The sequence below is a fragment of the Pinus tabuliformis genome, chromosome 9 (genome assembly GCF_031772625.1).
Source record: "Pinus tabuliformis cultivar Carrire ecotype Pingquan chromosome 9, CPIR1, whole genome shotgun sequence".
Lineage (NCBI taxonomy): Eukaryota > Viridiplantae > Streptophyta > Pinopsida > Pinales > Pinaceae > Pinus > Pinus tabuliformis.
Window position 1 is genome coordinate 899,034,497 of NC_142307.1, and position 18,989 is coordinate 899,053,485.

At 36.9% G+C, this 18,989-nt stretch overlaps 1 pseudogene; it reads left to right on the plus strand.

The window, feature by feature from the left end:
- The first annotated feature begins 1,584 nt into the window (after positions 1–1,584).
- On the plus strand, positions 1,585–6,550 carry LOC149151672 (putative glycosyltransferase At5g03795 pseudogene; annotated as a pseudogene).
- The last annotated feature ends 12,439 nt before the right edge of the window (positions 6,551–18,989 follow it).

The window sequence follows — 18,989 nt, forward strand, 5'->3', positions numbered from 1 at the left end:
GATATGAATGCAGTTCATGTCGTGCCAGAAGCTAAAACGAGATATGAGGGTATCCGGAATGAAGTATTAGGTGCAGTCACACTCGGATAACTGAAGCGTATAGGTAATCTCAGCATTCCAGTATTGGGTTAATCTTGCATGAATAAGAGCAGTCTTTTGGATGGAGATAGAACAGTAAGACAGTCATGCCACAAAATTGATCTCGGTATTACAACAAAGAATATTCGGACCTGTTACTTAATAGTCTTGTGTTTCGATGCTATACACTCAATGGAAGCATAGATAATGTCCTAATCTCATGTTAGATAATCTCATCATAATAAGACTGCATGTTAATAGATAAGACAGCATGAGGATGCATGAGATCATCATTATAGTCATTGAGGTGCAGATCCATGATGATTGAGAATAGCTCAATAATTTCGGGAAGCAACACTACATAATGAATGGGCTGCATGATGTATGAGGTCATGGACAATATGATGTGTGGACAGCACAATGATCATGAGCAGCATGATGATACAGCATGATGGTGCTACACGGTCAGGTGCAGCAAATGGACGAGATGCAGAACGATGATAGGTGAAGGAGTCACCTTGGAGGATCAGTTGAAGCAGAATGTCTTCAACTGATCTCATCGTTATAGGAGATGATCTATGCTCAGATCTAGATAAGTCAAAGTGTTGACTTCTGTTGCAAATGTACTATCTCTCTCTCTCTCTCTCTTTCTCTGCTGAACTTTGAAGATAAAAGAAGATTTGATCAAAGGGTTTCCCCTCACATTGTGGGGTTTGTCCCTGGCTTGCGCCACATCCTGTGTCCTCTTGTCGTGGCTTGTCTTCTGCGATTTATATTTATGTTCTATATGCAGTTTACTCTATGCTGATGTGATTGCTAATATGGAAAATAAATTAATAAATTGCTCTAGCATAGAACATACGTAAAATTAACAAAGGGCTACAGAATGAAGGTAATGGACACGAGTTCACACTATGGGGAGTGCAGGTGAGGAGAAACGATATTTTTCTACAATGACAAAAGAGTAGAGCGCTGCTGTGGTTAATTGTAAAATTGCAATGATAGTGCGTAGGGGTTGCGAAATGGAGCAGCACATTAGTTATGTAAGGAGACAAGTGCGCAGTAGTTTTGAGAGAAGAAAGAAAAGCCCAAGTCAAAGTATGGATGTAACATGATAAAAATTTAAGAGAGTGGTCATATGGATTTTTAAAAAAATGAAGTTGGAGCCGATAATTTGAAGCTTAATGAAGGAGTCAAATATGTGATATGTGAACACTTTAAGGGTTTTGATCTAAGGTAGGCATTTCCCTAGAAAGTTGTACAACCTAATATTAAGGCAAACATGTTGTGCATGATCACACATAGTTATAAGGCCTTAAGAGTGTGCTCATGTATACATGTACTGCAGTGGCACATGGAGTCATGAAGTTGTGGAATGGACCACTTGGAGAGGTACCATGGTGGCAGGTGTACTGGTATCCTAGCTTGAGGAGAGGAATGTAAAAAATCAAATGAGATGGTTGATGAATGGGACTAGGTCAATCTACTAAGTTCCAGTTTCAAGGGAGGATTGTTAGGGTTGTTCGAGTAAACTTGACATGGTCAAGTTATTAGTGGTTTTGAGTTCCAGGCATACAAGCACCCATGGTTTTTCACTTGGTATTAGTGTTTAATGGAGCCTATTTAAAGGTCGAACAAGCTCCACATTAATTTGTCCTAATGGCTAGTGGGAACAAACAATTGTGTCTTTACACACCACCACTTATCTTGGTGCTTTGTGATCAAATGTACATATGTTTTTTTAAATTAATATAAATATTCTCATCTTACCAAAAAACCATAAAAGGAAAAAAAATAAAATGGAGTTGTCTTTAGTGCCGGAATTTGGCAAAAAAATTTGAGGTGAAATCTTGATTTGTGTTATTTAAACTAGTTTTTTGACCGTATATATGGATTCGACACCCTCAAAAACCCTTAGGGCACTTATATTGTGCAAGATTTACCCATCAAGCTTATGATTTCAATGAATCCCTTTCGGATTTTAGAGAAATTACATTGGAAAAATCCACCAGAAAAGCTTCCAAAAAGTTGCACTAAAGACAACTCGAAATAAAAGAACTTGTGAAGAAAAAAGTGTCAACATTCAAATAATAATGAATTAAAAGAAAATAAGTAAATAAAAAAATAAAATGAATATAATAATTGAATTTAGGCTTTTGTGATCCATATTATGAAAAGTAACAAAACTTTCGGTAAAAATCACATCATAATAGTTTTGTCAACCCATTTCGAACCCCTTGGCATCAAGTTAAATAGACGAAGAGAAAAAATTACAGCTGTTATAATATAACTGTTAGATTTGACCTAAATATTATTTTTTTTTTTATTTTTAAATATTCATTTTATTAAAAATTTCTTTTTGATTAATTATTTTCTTAATTCAATATTAACAATTATTTATTTATATTAAAATATGATTTATTTAGTCAAATCTAACCATTTTCTTTATATAAAAATATTATTTATTTAGTCAAATCTAACCATTATATTATAATGAATATTTTGTTTTCTCTTCATCTATTTAACTTATGCCAAGATCTTGTTCTTCATCTCATCATGACAATGAACTACACTAGAGGGTTTGAAATGAGTAGACAAAACTCTAATGATGTGATTTTTACCTAATGTTTTCTTTCTTTTCAAAATGAATATAAATTAGATGAAGGAAGAAACATAAGATTTAAAAAATGAAGAAAATTAAAAAGGAAAAAAATAATTAATAATTATTATTAAATTAATTTAAAAAATCCAATCAATTAAAATAAATTTGACCATTAAAGTGATAAATAATAACAAAATAACTTAGTTTACATGCATTCTCTATCACATTAACCAATTGTGTTTAGTGCGATTTTTTTGGAAGCTTTTTAGTCTAATTTCTCTAAAATCGGGCAAGAATTTATTGAAATCACAAGCTTGATGGGTAACCCTTACACAATCGAAATGTCCTAGAGGTTTTTCCAATCAAAGAAACCAGTTTAAATAACACAGATCAATATTTCATCTCAAATTTTTCTTCCACTCACCAAAAAATCAGATGGATGCCTCGAGTTAAAAGAAACAAAAATGTTTATTTGGTGAAACATTTAATTTCCCTCGTTTTATAAAAATGTCTATACCCTAAATCATATATTTGTAAATATAAATATATACTAAATTATATCTCATTTATTTTAATATAATAAAAATATACATATTTAATAAATTATCTCCATTTAGTTTTGTTAGAGTAATAAATGCATAGAACACGCGGTTTAGGCCACTCCAATTCAACACATCTGCACTGCTTATGATGCAGAATCTTAATTAAGGTTTGCTTCGAACCGGTTTAAGTTGCCCATTCGGATTATTGCCGGTGCCGGTATTTTCTACCGATGTTAGCCGTTAACAGCTAACTACCTTGAGATTTGTGTTGATACTTGCTAGCAGCAACTGATTTCACCCCACACATCCATTATTCTCGGGCCAACGAATTCTAAAATCCTGCGCAGTGGAGAATGTTAGTGGGTGGGTAAACATAAGGAAGAGGAGATGAAGCATGAAAAGCGGAAGACAATGCCAGAAATTTGGGCGTTTGGTGTCATATAAATTGGGTGGGGATATGCCATGAAGGCTGATCGTTATGGAGGGGATGTGTGGCCTGAAGAGCAGTCTAGCTCTCGCCCTTGTTTTAATCCTCGCCAATTTTTTGCTCCTCGATTCCTATCATGCCAATCTGTTCCAATCGTTTTATCCACTGCAATCCCACACAAAATCGAGCTATGGACTTCCTTGGCCTGGTTCCTCATCTGGATCAGTACATGCGGGGCCTGATACTCATGAATCCCAGTCCGGAGCAGCCTCACCCTTGGTCAACCCAATTGGTGGAATTCCTCCTAATCGCAGCGATGAGGTGATGAATTCGATTCAAGCAAGCTATCATAATAATGTTCAAATTCAGAATATACATAATGGTAATAGGGTTGAATTGATTTTTATTGTGTACATGCAGCAGAATCAGAAGAGGAAGCGTAGTGTTCCGAAGGTGGAAATCGACCTGAGACGCGCTCGGGCAGCAATAAGGAAAGCGATTTTACACAGCGAGCAGAAACCGGAACCGGGGAATTCTTCTGTTCCCACTACTGACATCTACCGAAACGCCATGGCCTTTCATCAGTAAAAATTCTATTTCAACTATACATATATGAATCTTTAGTATGATTGATAATATTTTAGTAAATGGATTTCAGTTACTGCTTGTAAGGCTTATTTGATTTGTATTTATGTTATCAGGAGCTATAAGGAAATGGAGAAGCGTTTCAAAATCTTTGTATATCGCGAGGGGGAACCACCTCTGGTACACGACGGGCCGTGTGTAGATATCTATACGACGGAAGGCAGATTCATTCACGAGATTGATATGGGGGGTCGGTTCGTGACATTAAACCCGGAGGATGCCCATGTTTATTTTCTTCCCTTTAGCGTAACCTTCATGGTCAGTTACATTTACAAGTTCAATTATGATGCCACGCCCTTGAGACGGTTCGTGGGAGATTACGTCAACGTTGTTGCCAACAAATACCCGTTTTGGAACCGAAGTCTGGGAGCCGATCATTTCATGATCTCATGCCATGACTGGGTAATGTATTCCCATATTTCTCGTTGGTCGCGTTTACAATTTTGCTTTTTTCATTGAAAACATCCCAATTTGGAAATTATCAGGTAGGGTTTTTGCATTAGATTTTCATTGAACTACCAATGAATCACAGATAATCCGATAATGTATAAGCAAACATTGAAAACCATTATTATGAAGTAAGTGATGAGGGATAGGTAAGTGCAAGTTTATCACAACTCATTCAAATTGGGCTCTTAATATATTTTTATAGGCTTTGTATGAGAAAATCCCAAAACAAATCCATATCAGGAAAAAATCAATGATGTAGCTATAGGTAAGTGAAAGTTTACATAGTTAATCTAAATTTGTTTTCGGCATATCAAAATAATATTTTATATTTTGCATATAATTTTATTATATTTTAGGTTGGAGTAATTATTAAATTCATTATTAAATTAAGTAGATCTCTGGCATGTTTTAATCCACAATGTAATGGTAAAGGTTTGGAGGTTTAGTATTACCAATGGGTTTTTGTGTAATGGGAAAAATCTTGGCAGAGGTTAGAGTTGTGTTTGAGAGCAAAATGTTAGCTCACTTTATTAGGAATCAATCACTTGACTACCCACCATCCTAAGAACATGGATTAACATAGATTAATTATCTAATCAAAATAATGGTAAGGGTTTGGAAGTTTAGTACTGTTTGCAAGTATCCAACCCAAGAATGTAAATGAGTTATAATGATAAGGGTTTGAATATACCTAAAATTTTGTAAATAAAATTATTTTAAATAAGATTTTAAATTTTGTAAATAAAAATATTCTAAATCAGAATATGTTAATGGTTGAAAACATATTTACACTTTAGTATCGGTTGGGAACAGAGTCAGCGCTAAATATAGACTTTTTGGTAACCCTAGTAAGGACATTTTAAGTTTAGCTGTCTCACAGTTATTGTTAGCGTGGTCGTACAATAGGGAATCACCTGGAAAAATCATGCTGGTTAAAGTTCTCATTCGTATTTAGTGTTGATATTGTCAATCAATCACCTACAACAACAGTGTGCTCGTTAAGTTCCTATAAGGTTATTGTTGATTCTGTCATTGAACCACCTAGAAGCATATTCTTGTAATGTGATGTTGTTGACAAGATAGTTCTCTCAAAAATTCTTATAGTATTCAATGTTTTCGTTTTGTTTTGGGCATATGCAGGGGCCTTATGCATCTGAGGCAAATCCATTCTTGTACAATAATTCAATTCGTGTTCTATGCAATGCTAACACTTCAGAAGGATTCAATCCCACAAAAGATGCAACACTTCCGGAAATGAGATATGGACTGGGTACGGTACCTCGCTTGCTTGATGCCCCAGCTGCTCTAGAGAGGCCTCTGCTGGCATTCTTTGCGGGTGGAAACCATGGACCTGTCAGACCTATATTGTTTAAGCATTGGAAAAACGGTACTGATGATGACATGCAAGTCCATGAATATCTCCCCAACGGCTTGTCATATCTTGATTTTTTGAAGAAGAGCAGATACTGCCTGTGCCCAAGTGGATACGAAGTGGCCAGCCCTCGTATTGTGGAGGCACTATACACTGAATGTGTGCCCGTCATAATTTCAAAAGACTATCCTCTTCCCTTCAGCGATGTGCTGAATTGGACAAGTTTCTCTGTTCAGGTTCCCGTGTCCGAAATACCAAATCTCAAGATCATACTGCAATCCATACCAGTAAATAGGTATGCCGAGATGCAAAGTAAACTGAAGCAAGTTCAGAGACATTTTATTATAAACCAGCCTCCAAAACCTCATGACTTTTTCCACATGATTCTCCATTCCATATGGCTCAGGAGGTTAAACATTCAGATTAGCTTATAAAGGAATCATTGACTGCTTGACGCAGATTTTGTTAGAATAATGTGTTATACTAACAAATAAATTTTAAGGAAAAATACAAGTTTGCAATAAACTCAACATTTCTTGGCAAAATTTCGTAATTTTTTTTTCTTGTAATGCAAATCTGAAGTTCTTGGAGAATCGCGTGGGTTTTTTTTTCTTTTCCTTGTAGTAAAAATCTCCATTCACCAGCAGGAATTAACTTAACCAGATAAGTAATATGGTCCACGCTAGTTGATTTATGAAAGTTGAATTACATTTAATTATGATGGCAAATTCTTATGTAGGTGCCTTTGTGCGAATGCTGTATGAACACATGATTTTCTATAATGTTTATGATGAACAATTTGGCTGAGATGTCTGTTGTCATCTGGTTGTCTAATTCTGCTGAAGAATTTTGGAATTTTCCACTTACCTCACATGTTGGACAAATACGTAAACTTTACCATACGCCCTGTGTGTGCGTAGGACATTCAATTAGTACTGTGATTATAGAATTCAGGACTTCTGTCGCTTTTGGAAATGATAAGATATGACTTATGAAGTACGATTGTATAGAATATTGGTATTACAAATTTTATTCTCTCAATTATCGAATTGCAGATATTTGACTATTCTGAATGATGCAAGTTGTATAATTGATTCGTCTGTGTTGCCTGAAAGCCAGGCGAAAACTCACCCTTTTCCAACACCGTTGATTGGATTTACGTAACTCGTACATGCACTTACTATGTTAGAGCAATGATCCATGAGTGATTTGAATGTTGCTGATATAAATCGATTTGGGACCACGATTCCTGCCGTCCCAATGTTTCTACTTAAACATTTACAGTTAACTATGCACTATGGAAATGGCATTTATAAATACCCGAGACATATATATAATTTGTTGGGTCATGCCCGTTTTTCCTTTTGGCTTGAACTTTGCTACACGAGTGATTTCATTCATCATATACGTCGCAACATCGAGTTGGCATGCATATATGACTATATATATAATTTGTTGGGTCATGAGCCTTTTCCTTTTCGCTTGAACTTTGTTACACGCGATTTCATTCCTCATATATGGGCCACTAATGATTTGGCATGCATATAAGACGAGAGGTATGTGGACATATATGTTGTCAGAATTAATTGGGCTTGTTTGCTTTCCGGCCTTAGCAATGATGCCTGGGTGACTATCCTTCCAATGAAATTAGGCACGACTTTGTTAATGTTTTCAATGTGACGATTTATTAGTCCCGGCCACAAGCAAGGCACCAATTATAGTAATCAGAATAGTGTCACTAATATTAGTTTGAGCTGGTTATGATCCAAATTTTTAGACTCTCTATATATTTTTAATTATAAAATCTTTTTTGCTACCTTATTTGGCCTCTTCCTGAGGCAAGGAGTCCAAAACCATATGTTATATTCTTTTATTTCTTTCTCATTTTCATTTGTTTCCTTCGCAAGCATTAGTTCAAGGCAACATTAAATATGTTGTGCGAAGCAAAGTAACCAAGGAACCAAGGAGGCATCTATATGCAAGTTGTGTTAATACTATGACTGCCCTTCGTAGTAGCTCTGTGTTAATAGTATGACTGCTTGACCACCCTTCGTAGCAGCTCTATGTTAATAGTATGACTGCCCTTCATAGCAGGGCAAGTTGGTAGTTGTACGAGCACATGGCTATCTGTGGATATCTGCATGTACTGGCACTGCTTGACAACCTGTCAAGACGAAACTGTGGCTATCTGCATGTACTGTCACCGCTTGACTATCTGTTGTCTGCATGTACTGGCGTTATCCCCTCATATCGCTCCTCCTATTGCTACTGCAACATGAAGGGCAGAGCTAGAAGCTCTGTAAGAGTTCAAAGCCATAATAAACTGATGCAAATGGCGAGCAGCTTTATCTTCAACTTCCTAATGTTCGTCTTGATTTTCTTTGTGTTTTTCAGGAACTACAACTATGGACCGACAGGGAACGCTCTGGGGTTCGACGATATAAACAACTGGACATTGTTGCTAGTGATGTTACGGTCTATTTCAAGACGACAATCTGGTTCTGGAAGATGGTGCAATCTCGAAAGCCTTCCTACCACCACGTCATGACCGGCACATGGACTCCGTCCGGGAGCAACGATGTTGTTGGCAAAGCACCCGAATATGTGTTGAAATTATAATTTCAACTGCAGTGAACAGAACAGCAGCAGCTACTTTATTCATTTGTCGTGATCCGGCGCCCCACATTTTTTTCCCGATCTTTTAAGTCACCGCCATTACCATCTTTTCACTCTTTAATTATTTTTGAGTTCCTGAAGGATGAAAATCAGATACAACACTACATCATTACTTTTCAACAAGCATATTAATGAACAGAACGGCTGAAAGAGAAAAGAACCAACCTCGAGCCGACGTAGCATTTATCAGTCATAGATTTCATCACCACCGACTCAAGAAATACAGCAAAAGATCAAATCTGTTAATCATGAGCAGCAGAGACTTCATCAGCAAGTTAAAGCGGTGAAGACTCTTTCCCGCACTATAAAATGCAGAAACAGCAGTGTAGAAAAATATATATAGATTGAAAGTTCTTTTGTAACACACAGCAGTGTAGAACAAGAGAGTTTTTTTTGTATTGCACAACAGTGCTGAAATTTTCTGAGATAGTTGTTTTGTGGAACTGAAGCGTTCTTGTTGTAATCCCTCTGTCAAGATGAAGATGCTCTTTAGCATAATATTTTGTGAAGATCCCTCTACGTGAGGAAGACTTATTTTATCAGTTAATTTATCGTTCATAAATAGAAGTTTCTTTTTGCCTGTTGTTGTTACACCGTAAGTCGAAAAATACTTGACGTCAAAAATCATCGTTGTTGTTACACCGTAACTCAAAAAAAAATACTTGACGTCAAAAATTTACGTTGCTGCAACACCACGAACAGCGTTGCTGTAACACAAGTTACAGCAACTGAAAAAAAAACTGTGTTGCTGCAACACTGTTTCCAGAGAACGAATTTTTCTGTTTTTCTGAGTTAAAAACAGAGTATTTTTCTGTGTCAAAAACAGAGTATTATTTTGATCAGTTTTTGATCCTGAGGCAAAGTAGAGTATTATTTTATGCTCTGTTCTTATGTTTTTGAATTATTAGAAAACAGAGTATTACTCTCTGTTCATTTTTTTGTTGTTTCGGAATTTATCAGAAAATTCTCAACAGTGGAAACAGAGGATTTTTCCACTGTATTTTGTTTGGAATAACCAGAAATTCCCGACATGGTATCAGAGCTTGTCCAGGCTCTTTGAAGACATCAAAGAAGCTGAAAGAAGATTTGTTGCTACAGCAAATTATCCAGCAGAGCGAAAATGCTGTCAAGGTATTTTTCAGATTAGTTTTTTGTGTAGCTGCTGAAGACAATTAAGTGATTTTTTTTACAGTCAAGTATTGCAAGAATGGCCAGCACCAGCGTGGGTATGTTTAATACCCAGCTCCCACAGTTCAGTGGGAAAAATTATGACTATTGGGCAATAACCATGAGAGCCCTGTTTGCCTCACAAGATTTATGGGAACTTGTTGAATATGGATTTGAAGAACCAACAAATGAAGAAGAGTTTATTGGATTAACTCAGGCAGAGAAAGAGCTGTTGAAGAGCAATACGAAGAAGGACTCAAAAGCCTTTGTACTTTTATATCAAGCAGTGCATGAGAGTGTGTTTCCGAGGATAGCAGCAGCCAAGACATCCAGAGAAGCATGGCAAACTCTCAAGACAGCCTATCAAGGCATGGAGAAAGTGAAGACAACAAAACTACAGTTGCTGAGGAAAGATTTTGAGAACTTGCATATGAAGGAGGCAGACAATATTGACTCATTCTTCACACAAGCAATTGGTTTGGTCACACAGATAAGGTCTCATGGAGAAACTCTTGAAGAAAGGAGGATTGTGGAGAAACTATTGAGGTGCCTACCCTCAAAGTTTGATGTGATTGTCACCACCATAGAAGAGACAAAGGATCTCTCAAATTTTTCAGTTGATGAACTTCATGCATCACTGATAACACATGAGCAGAGGTTGAGTAGAAATGAAAACTCATCTCTAGAGCAAGCCTTCAAGACCCAGATGTCATTTGGAAGAGGAAGAGGTCAAGGCAGAGGAAACAAGAGAGGAAGAGGCAGAAGCCAATACAGAGGCGGAAGAAACAGTCCAGCAAACGTTCAAGGAAGAGGCAGCAATCCAAATCAGAACCAAGGCCATGGCGGCAGCCAGCAAAGTGGACATCATCATGCTCAATGACAAAGGTATGAAAAATCCAATGTCCAATGTTATTATTGTAAAAAGTATGGGCACTATGCAAATCAATGTAGGAAGAAGCAGCATGATATGAGTAATAGATCTAGTGCAAATATCACTAGAGAAAATATCAGTCAAGATAATGTGTTGTTAGTTTGTAATATGGCTGAAACAAACAGTGAAGATATATGGTTTCTAGATTCTGGTTGCAGCAACCATATGACAGGAAACATAGCCTTGTTTTCTGTTTTAGATCAGAGTGTGCAATCACAAGTCACACTTGGGACTGATAGTAAAATTTCTGTTATGGGAAAAGGAGAAGTTAAAATATTTACAAAAAAAGGTGAAAAGAAAACCATAGCAGATGTCTATTATGTTCCTGGAATGAAGTGTAATCTCTTGAGTATTGGACAGCTTGTTCAGAAGGGTTACAATGTTTTCTTTGAGAATGATGTCTGCACCATCATGGATAGATTACCCAGCAAACGTTGTATTGTTGAAGTGAAGATGACAAGGAACAGGATGTTCCCTCTCAGAATAAAAGCAAATTTGAAAAATAAAGAAGTAGTTGCAGCAGTGACACAATAGGCTCTCCAAAGCGTACCAAAGGATGAAAATTGGTTGTGGCATCTGAGATTTGGACATCTCAACTTTGGAGGTCTTAATTTGTTGAGTAGAAAAGGAATGGTAAGAGGATTACCATTGATAGAAAAGCCAGACAGCCTTTGTGAAGGTTGTATATTGGGAAAACAACACAGAGAAAGTTTTCCAATTGGGAAAAGCATAAGGGCAAAAGCACCCTTAGAAATTGTCCACTCAGATTTATGTGGACCGATGCAAGCTCCATCACTTGCAGGCAGCCAATATTTTCTAACATTTATTGATGACTTTACCAGAAAGACTTGGGTTTATTTTTTGAAGAATAAAAGTGAAGTGTTTGAAAAATTTCAAAGCACTTGTAGAAAATCAAAGTGGGCTGCGTATCAAGGTTTTGAGAACTGACAAAGGAGGTGAGTATATCTCCAAAGAATTTTTACGTTTTTGCAGAGAAAATGGAATTCATAAGCAATTTACAACAAGGTACACCCCGCAGCAAAATGGAGTTGCTGAAAGGAAAAACAGAACAATCATGGATATGATGAGGAGCATGTTGAAGGCAAAGCATTTGCCAAATGATTATTGGGCTGAAGCTGTACACTGTGCAGTATATATTTTGAATAGATGTCCTACAAAAGCAGTGATGAACAAAGTGCCAGAAGAAGCATGGAGTAGGAGAAAGCAAAGAGTCACCCACATGAAAGTTTTTGGTTGTGTGGCTTATGCACACATTCCAGATCAGCTAAGGAAGAAATTGGACAGCAAAGGGGAGAAATGTATTTTCATTGGATACAGTGAAGAATCCAAAGCTTACAGGTTGTATATCCCATCCACCAAGAAGTTTTTTGTGAGCAGAGATGTTCAATTTATTGAGGAGGAAGCTTGGGATGGAAGCTTAGAGAAAACAGGTAATGTTAAAAACTGTTTGTCTCATGATGATGATGATGAGGAGTTGGCTGAAACACATCCCCAAACAGTAGCGCCAACAACAAAACAGCAAGTGACACCCTTGAGGAGAAATGAGAGTGCTTCTCCAAGCACACCACAAGGAGGAAATTCAAGTGCATCTACAAGCACTTGCACACCGAATGAAAGAAGTAAGAAATTCAGAAATTTAAGTGATATTTATGATGAAGGAATGAATTCCCTGTTTGCTTTGTATTGTCACGTTGATGACCCTGTTCATTTCGAAGATGCAATTAAAGATAAGAAATGGATAGAAGCTATGGATGAGGAGATGAATGCAATAGAAAGAAATAAGACATGGGATTTAATTGAGCTACCAAAAGGTAAAGAAGTCATTGGAGTTAAATGGGTCTACAAGACCAAGAGTAATGCTGAAGGCAAGATAGAAAGGCATAAGGCAAGACTTGTTGTCAAAGGATACAAGCAGCAATATGGGAGAGATTATGAGGAGACTTTCGCACCAGTTGCAAGAATGGAAACAGTAAGAGCAGTGTTGTCCATAGCAACACAAAAAAAATGGAAAGTTTACCAAATGGACGTGAAGTCAGCATTCTTGAATGGAGTATTAATGGAAGAGGTTTACATCGAGCAACCTCTAGGCTATGAGAAGAAAGGCCAAGAGCACAAAGTCTGCAGATTGAAGAAAGCTCTTTATGGGCTGAAGCAAGCGCCAAGAGCGTGGTACAGTAGGATAGATTCCTATCTACTGGAAAACGGATTTGAGAAGTGTGAGGGAGAACCCATTGTTTACATCAAAGAAAAGGACTGTAAAATTTTAATTGTTGTGTTATATGTTGATGATGTGATTTTTACAGGTAATGATGACTACCTCATTGAAAATTTCAAATCAGTCATGAAAGAAGAATTTGAGATGACTGACATGGGTTTGCTGAGATACTTCTTAGGAATAGAAGTAGATCAAAATGAAAATGGAATTTTTATTTCACAGGAAAAATATGTAAATGAAGTGTTGAGCAGATTTAACATGCAGGACAGCAAGGCAGCAATCACTCCCACAGTGATGGGATTAAAACTCAGCAAAGAGAACAACAGCAAAGATTTTGACCCTAGTGTGTACAAGAGCATAGTTGGCAGCCTTATGTATTTGACTGCAACTAGGCCAGACATAATGTATGCTGTTAGTTTAATTTCCAGATTCATGGAGAAGCCAAAAGAAACACATTGGCAGGCAGCAAAGAGAATTCTGAGGTATGTTAAAGGTACAAAAAGGTATGGCATATTTTATACTGTTTCAGAATGTTCAGATTTAGTTGGATATACAAATAGTGATTGGGCTGGAAGTGTAGATGACCGGAAAAGCACATCTGGTTACATTTTTCACATAGGTTCAGGAGCCATTTCATGGGCTTCCAAGAAACAGCCAATTGTGGCATTGTCTACAGCAGAAGCAGAGTATGTGGCAGCTACAGCAGCAGCATGTCAAGCAGTTTGGATGAGGAGAAGTTGAGAAGTCTATGCCAGGAGCAGGCAACAGCAACAATTATTTTTTGTGACAATAGCTCAGCTATTGCATTATCCAAGAACTCTGTATTCCACAAGAGAACGAAACACATAGACACAAAGTTTCACTACATCAGAGAATTGGTGAACAATGGAGAAATCATTTTACAACATTGCAAGACTCAGGAACAGGTTGCGGATATTCTGACAAAGCCCTTGGATCAAAAAAGTTTTGAGTTTTTAAGGAAACTTCTGGGTATGACTGATAACCCAGCAGTTGAAATTAAAGGGGAGTGTTGAAATTATAATTTCAACTGCAGTGAAAAGAACAGCAGCAGCTACTTTATTCATTTGTCGTGATCCGGCGCCCCACATTTTTTCCCGATCTTTTAAGTCACCGCCATTACCATCTTTTCACTCTTTAATTATTTTTGAGTTCCTGAAGGATGAAAATCAGATACAACACTACATCATTACTTTTCAACAAGCATATTAATGAGCAGAACGGCTGAAAGAGAAAAGAACCAACCTCGAGCCGACGTAGCATTTATCAGTTATAGATTTCATCACCACCGACTCAAGAAATACAGCAAAAGATCAAATCTGTTAATCATGAGTAGCAGAGACTTCATCAGCAAGTTAAAGCGGTGAAGACCCTTTCCCGCACTATAAAATGCAGACACAGCAGTGTAGAAAAATATATATAGATTGAAAGTTATTTTGTAACACACAACAGTGTAGAACAAGAGAGGTTTTTTTGTATTGCACAGCAGTGCTGAAATTTTCTGAGATAGTTGTTTTGTGGAACTGAAGCGTTCCTGTTGTAATCCCTCTATCAAGAGGAAGATGCTCTTTAGCATAATATTTTGTGAAGATCCCTCTACGTGAGGAAGACTTATTTTATCAGTTAGTTTATCATTCATAAATAGAAGTTTCTTTTTGCCTGTTGCTGTTACACCGTAAGTCGAAAAATACTTGACGTCAAAAGTCACCGTTGTTGTTACACCGTAACTCAAAAAAAATACTTGACGTCAAAAATTTACGTTGCTGCAACACCACGAAGAGCGTTGCTGCAACACAAGTTACAGCAACTGAAAAAAAAACTGTGTTGCTGCAACACCATTTCCAGAGAATGAATTTTTCTGTTTTTCTGAGTTAAAAACAGAGTATTTTTCTGTGTCAAAAACAGAGTATTATTTTGATCAGCTTTTGATCCTGAGGCAAAGTAGAGTATTATTTTATGCTCTGTTCTTGTGTTTTTGAATTATCAGAAAACAGAGTATTACTCTCTGTTCATATTTTTGTTGTTTCGGAATTTATCAGAAAATTCTCAACAGTGGAAACAGAGGATTTTTCCACTGTATTTTGTTTGGAATAACCAGAAATTCCCGACAATATGGAGTGGTGATTGCTCTGTACTAGTCAGCGAAAATCAAAGCGTATAGCCCCGTCCAAATGAGCATAAACGCAACAAATTTAAGCAATTAGAAAAGTGAAAGGAAGACTTAGAGAGAACCAAAGTATGTTGTATTCTTGTTACCTTTTACAGTATTACACTTTGAATCAGTAGCAGAGAATAAAACAACAATTTTTATCTTGTTTATGCCATTCAAATGCAAATATTCAAATTACCCCCTCTGCCTAAGAACAATTCATAAGATATATTTAGTGATTTACTGGTTTCCAAGGATTCGATGAAGTCGAATGATAGTATGTTCCTCTTGGAGACTAAAGTTCCCATGTTTTATTTCGAGTCTCAAATATTTTGTCCATCATAGTTGACAACTCTTCTCGCATCGCCTAAATCTTGCACGAAAGCATACAATGATGGGAATTTTCTGGTAAATTCCAAAACAAAATCACTGAACAGAGAATAATACTCTGTTTTTGCCACAGGATCTTTAACACAAGGAAGCTTAAAATAGATTGCTGGAGAAGCTCAGAGTTTTTCACACACATAAAAACTTTATATTCATTAATAAACTGTCTGATACAAACTTCATCCTCTTAACAGAGGGATTCTCCAAGAACTTCCACAAAAACAAATTACTCTCTTTCAGCTCCAAAATTTATTTTTACACTACTGTGTGTAATAATAAAACTTACATTTACTGCTGTAAAAATCTTTTTCTACTCATTTCATTCACGACGATTTCTTTTCATTTCATTCTCCAAAAAAGAATCTTCTCACGCTGCTGCACATATTACATTTCATACATTGAAGTTACAAAAAAAATTACATTTACTGCAGCATTTTCGCACCTCACATTAGCACTACTGCGCATTTCACTTTGCATTACATATGCAATGAACAACCCTCACCATTATCGCTGCTGTGTGAATACTTTTCATATATCACACACATAAAAGACATAATAATGTGTTTTTACATGACCCATGTTCCCGTAAAAAAAAACATTAAAATTTCTACCTACATTATACGAACAGGAGTAAATATCATTAATTACTTCACTGCAGTAAACGACGGTCAAATGCAAACTTCACGCAAGCTCCATGTGCTAGACTGTACGCAGCTTTGGCTTCAATCAACGGTGGACAGCCTTCCTTTCGATCAAACGGCTATCGCTTGCTCAAATCAAACGAACGTTACATCCCGATGAAAAGTGGTTTTGGAAAAAGTACTGAGGACATGCATCAGCACTGGGTTTTATCACTGTTGTTCGGAGGAAAACCACCTTTCAGCAATAAGCGGTGCGATAAGGTTCAGCGGTTTTCTGAATTAAATGCAGCACGAAAATTGAAATTTATATTTCAACACTCCCCTTTAATTCCAACTGCTGGGTTATCATTCATACCCAAATATTTCCTCAAAAATTCAAAATTTTTCTGGTCCAATGGCTTGGTCAGAATGTCTGCAACCTGCTCCTGAGTCCTGCAATGTTTTAAAACAATTTCTCCATTGCTTACCAATTCCCTGATGTAATGAAACCTTGTGTCAATGTGTTTTGTTCTCTTATGAAACACTGAATTCTTGGATAATGCAATAGCTGAGCTATTGTCACAAAAAATCACCGTTCCTTTTGCTTGTTCTTGTTCTAAGCTCCTTAAAATTCTTCTCATCCAAACTGCTTGACAAGTTGATGTTGTAGCTGCCACATATTCTGCCTCTGTTGTAGACAATGCTACAATAGGATGTTTCTTAGAAGTCCATGAAATGGCTCCTGAACCCATATGAAAAACATAACTGGATGTGTTTTTCCGATCATCTACACTTCCAGCCCAATCACTATTAGCGTATCCAATTAAATCTTAACATTCTGAGACAGTATATAAAATGCCAAACCTTTTAGTACCTTTAACATACCTCAGAATTCTTTTTGCTACCTGCCAATGTGCTTCTTTTGGCCTCTCCATGAATCTGGAAATTAAACTAACAGCAAACATTATATCTGGCCTAGTTGCAGTCAAATACATTAGGCTACCAACTATGCTCTTATACAAGCTAGGATCAAAATCATTGCTGTTGTCCTCTTTGCTGAGTTTTAATCCCATCACTGTGGGAGTGATTGCTGCCTTGTTGCCCTGCATATTGAATCTCTCCAACACTTCATTAACATATTTTGCTTGTGAGATAAAAATCCCATTTCCACTTTGTTCTACTTCTATTCCTAAGAAGTATCTTAGCAAACCCATGGCAGTCATTTCAAATTCTTCTTTCATGACTGTTTTGAAATTTTCAATAAGATAAACATCATTGCCTATGAAAATAACATCATCAACATATAACACAACAATTAGTAATTTACCATCATTCTCTTTGATGTGGAGGGTGGGTTCTCCCTCACACTTCTCAAATTCATTTTCCAGTAGATAGGAATCTATCCTACTGTATCATGCTCTTGGTGCTTGCTTCAGCCCATAAAGAGCTTTTTTCAATCTGCATACTTTGTGCTCTTGCCCTTTCTTTTCATAGCCTAGAGGTTGCTCAATGTAAACCTCTTCCATTAACACTCCATTTAGGAATACTCACTTCACGTCCATTTGGTAAACTTTCCACTTGTTTTGTGTTGCTATGGACAACACTGCTCTCACTGTTTCCATTCTTGCAACCGGTGCAAAAGTTTCGTCATAGTCTCTCCCATATTGTTGCGTGTATCCTTTGACAACCAGCCTTGCTTTCTGTCTTTCTATTTTGCCTTTTGCATTACTCTTGGTCTTGTAGATCCATTTAACTCCAATGACTTCTTTTCCTTTTGGTATTTCAACCAAATCCCATGTCTTGTTTCTCTCTATGGCATCGATCTCCTCATCCATAGCTTCTATCCATTTCTTATCCTTAATTGCCTCTTCGAAATGAATAGGGTCATCAACATGACAATATAAAGCAAACAAAGAATTCATACCTTCATCATAAATGTCACTTAAATTTCTGAAATTCTTACCTCTTTCATTTTGTGTACAAGTGCTTGAAGATGCACTTGAATTTCCTCCTTGTGGTGTGCTTGGAGAAGCACTTTCATTTCTCCTCAAGCGTGTCTCTTGCTGCCCTTGTGTTGGCGCTGCTGTTTGGGGATGTATCTCAGCCATCTCCTCATCATCTTCATCATGAGACAAACAGTTTTTAACATTCACTGTTTTCTCTATGCTTCCATCCCAAGCTTCCTCCTCAATGAATTGAACATCTCTGCTCACAAAAAACTTCTTGGTAGATAGGATATACAACCTGTAAGCTTTGGATTCTTAACTGTATCCAATGAAAATACATTTCTCCCCTTTGCTATCCAACTTCTTCCTTCGCTGATCCGGAATGTGTGCATAAGCCACACATCCAAAAACTTTCATGTGGGTGACTCCTTGCTTTCTCCCACTCCATGCTTCTTCCGGCACTCTGTTCATGACTGCTTTTGTTGGGCATCTATTCCAAATATATACTTCACAGTGTACAACTTCAGCCCAATAATCATTTGGCAAATGCTTTGCCTTTAGCATACTTCTCGCCATATCAATGATTGTCCTATTCTTTCTTTCGACAACACCATTTTGTTGCGGAGTGTACCTAGCTGTAAATTGCTTATGAATTCCATTTTCTCTACAAAAACGTAGAAATTCTTTGGAGATATACTCACCTCCTCTGTCAGTTCTTAAAACTTTGATATGCAGCCCACTTT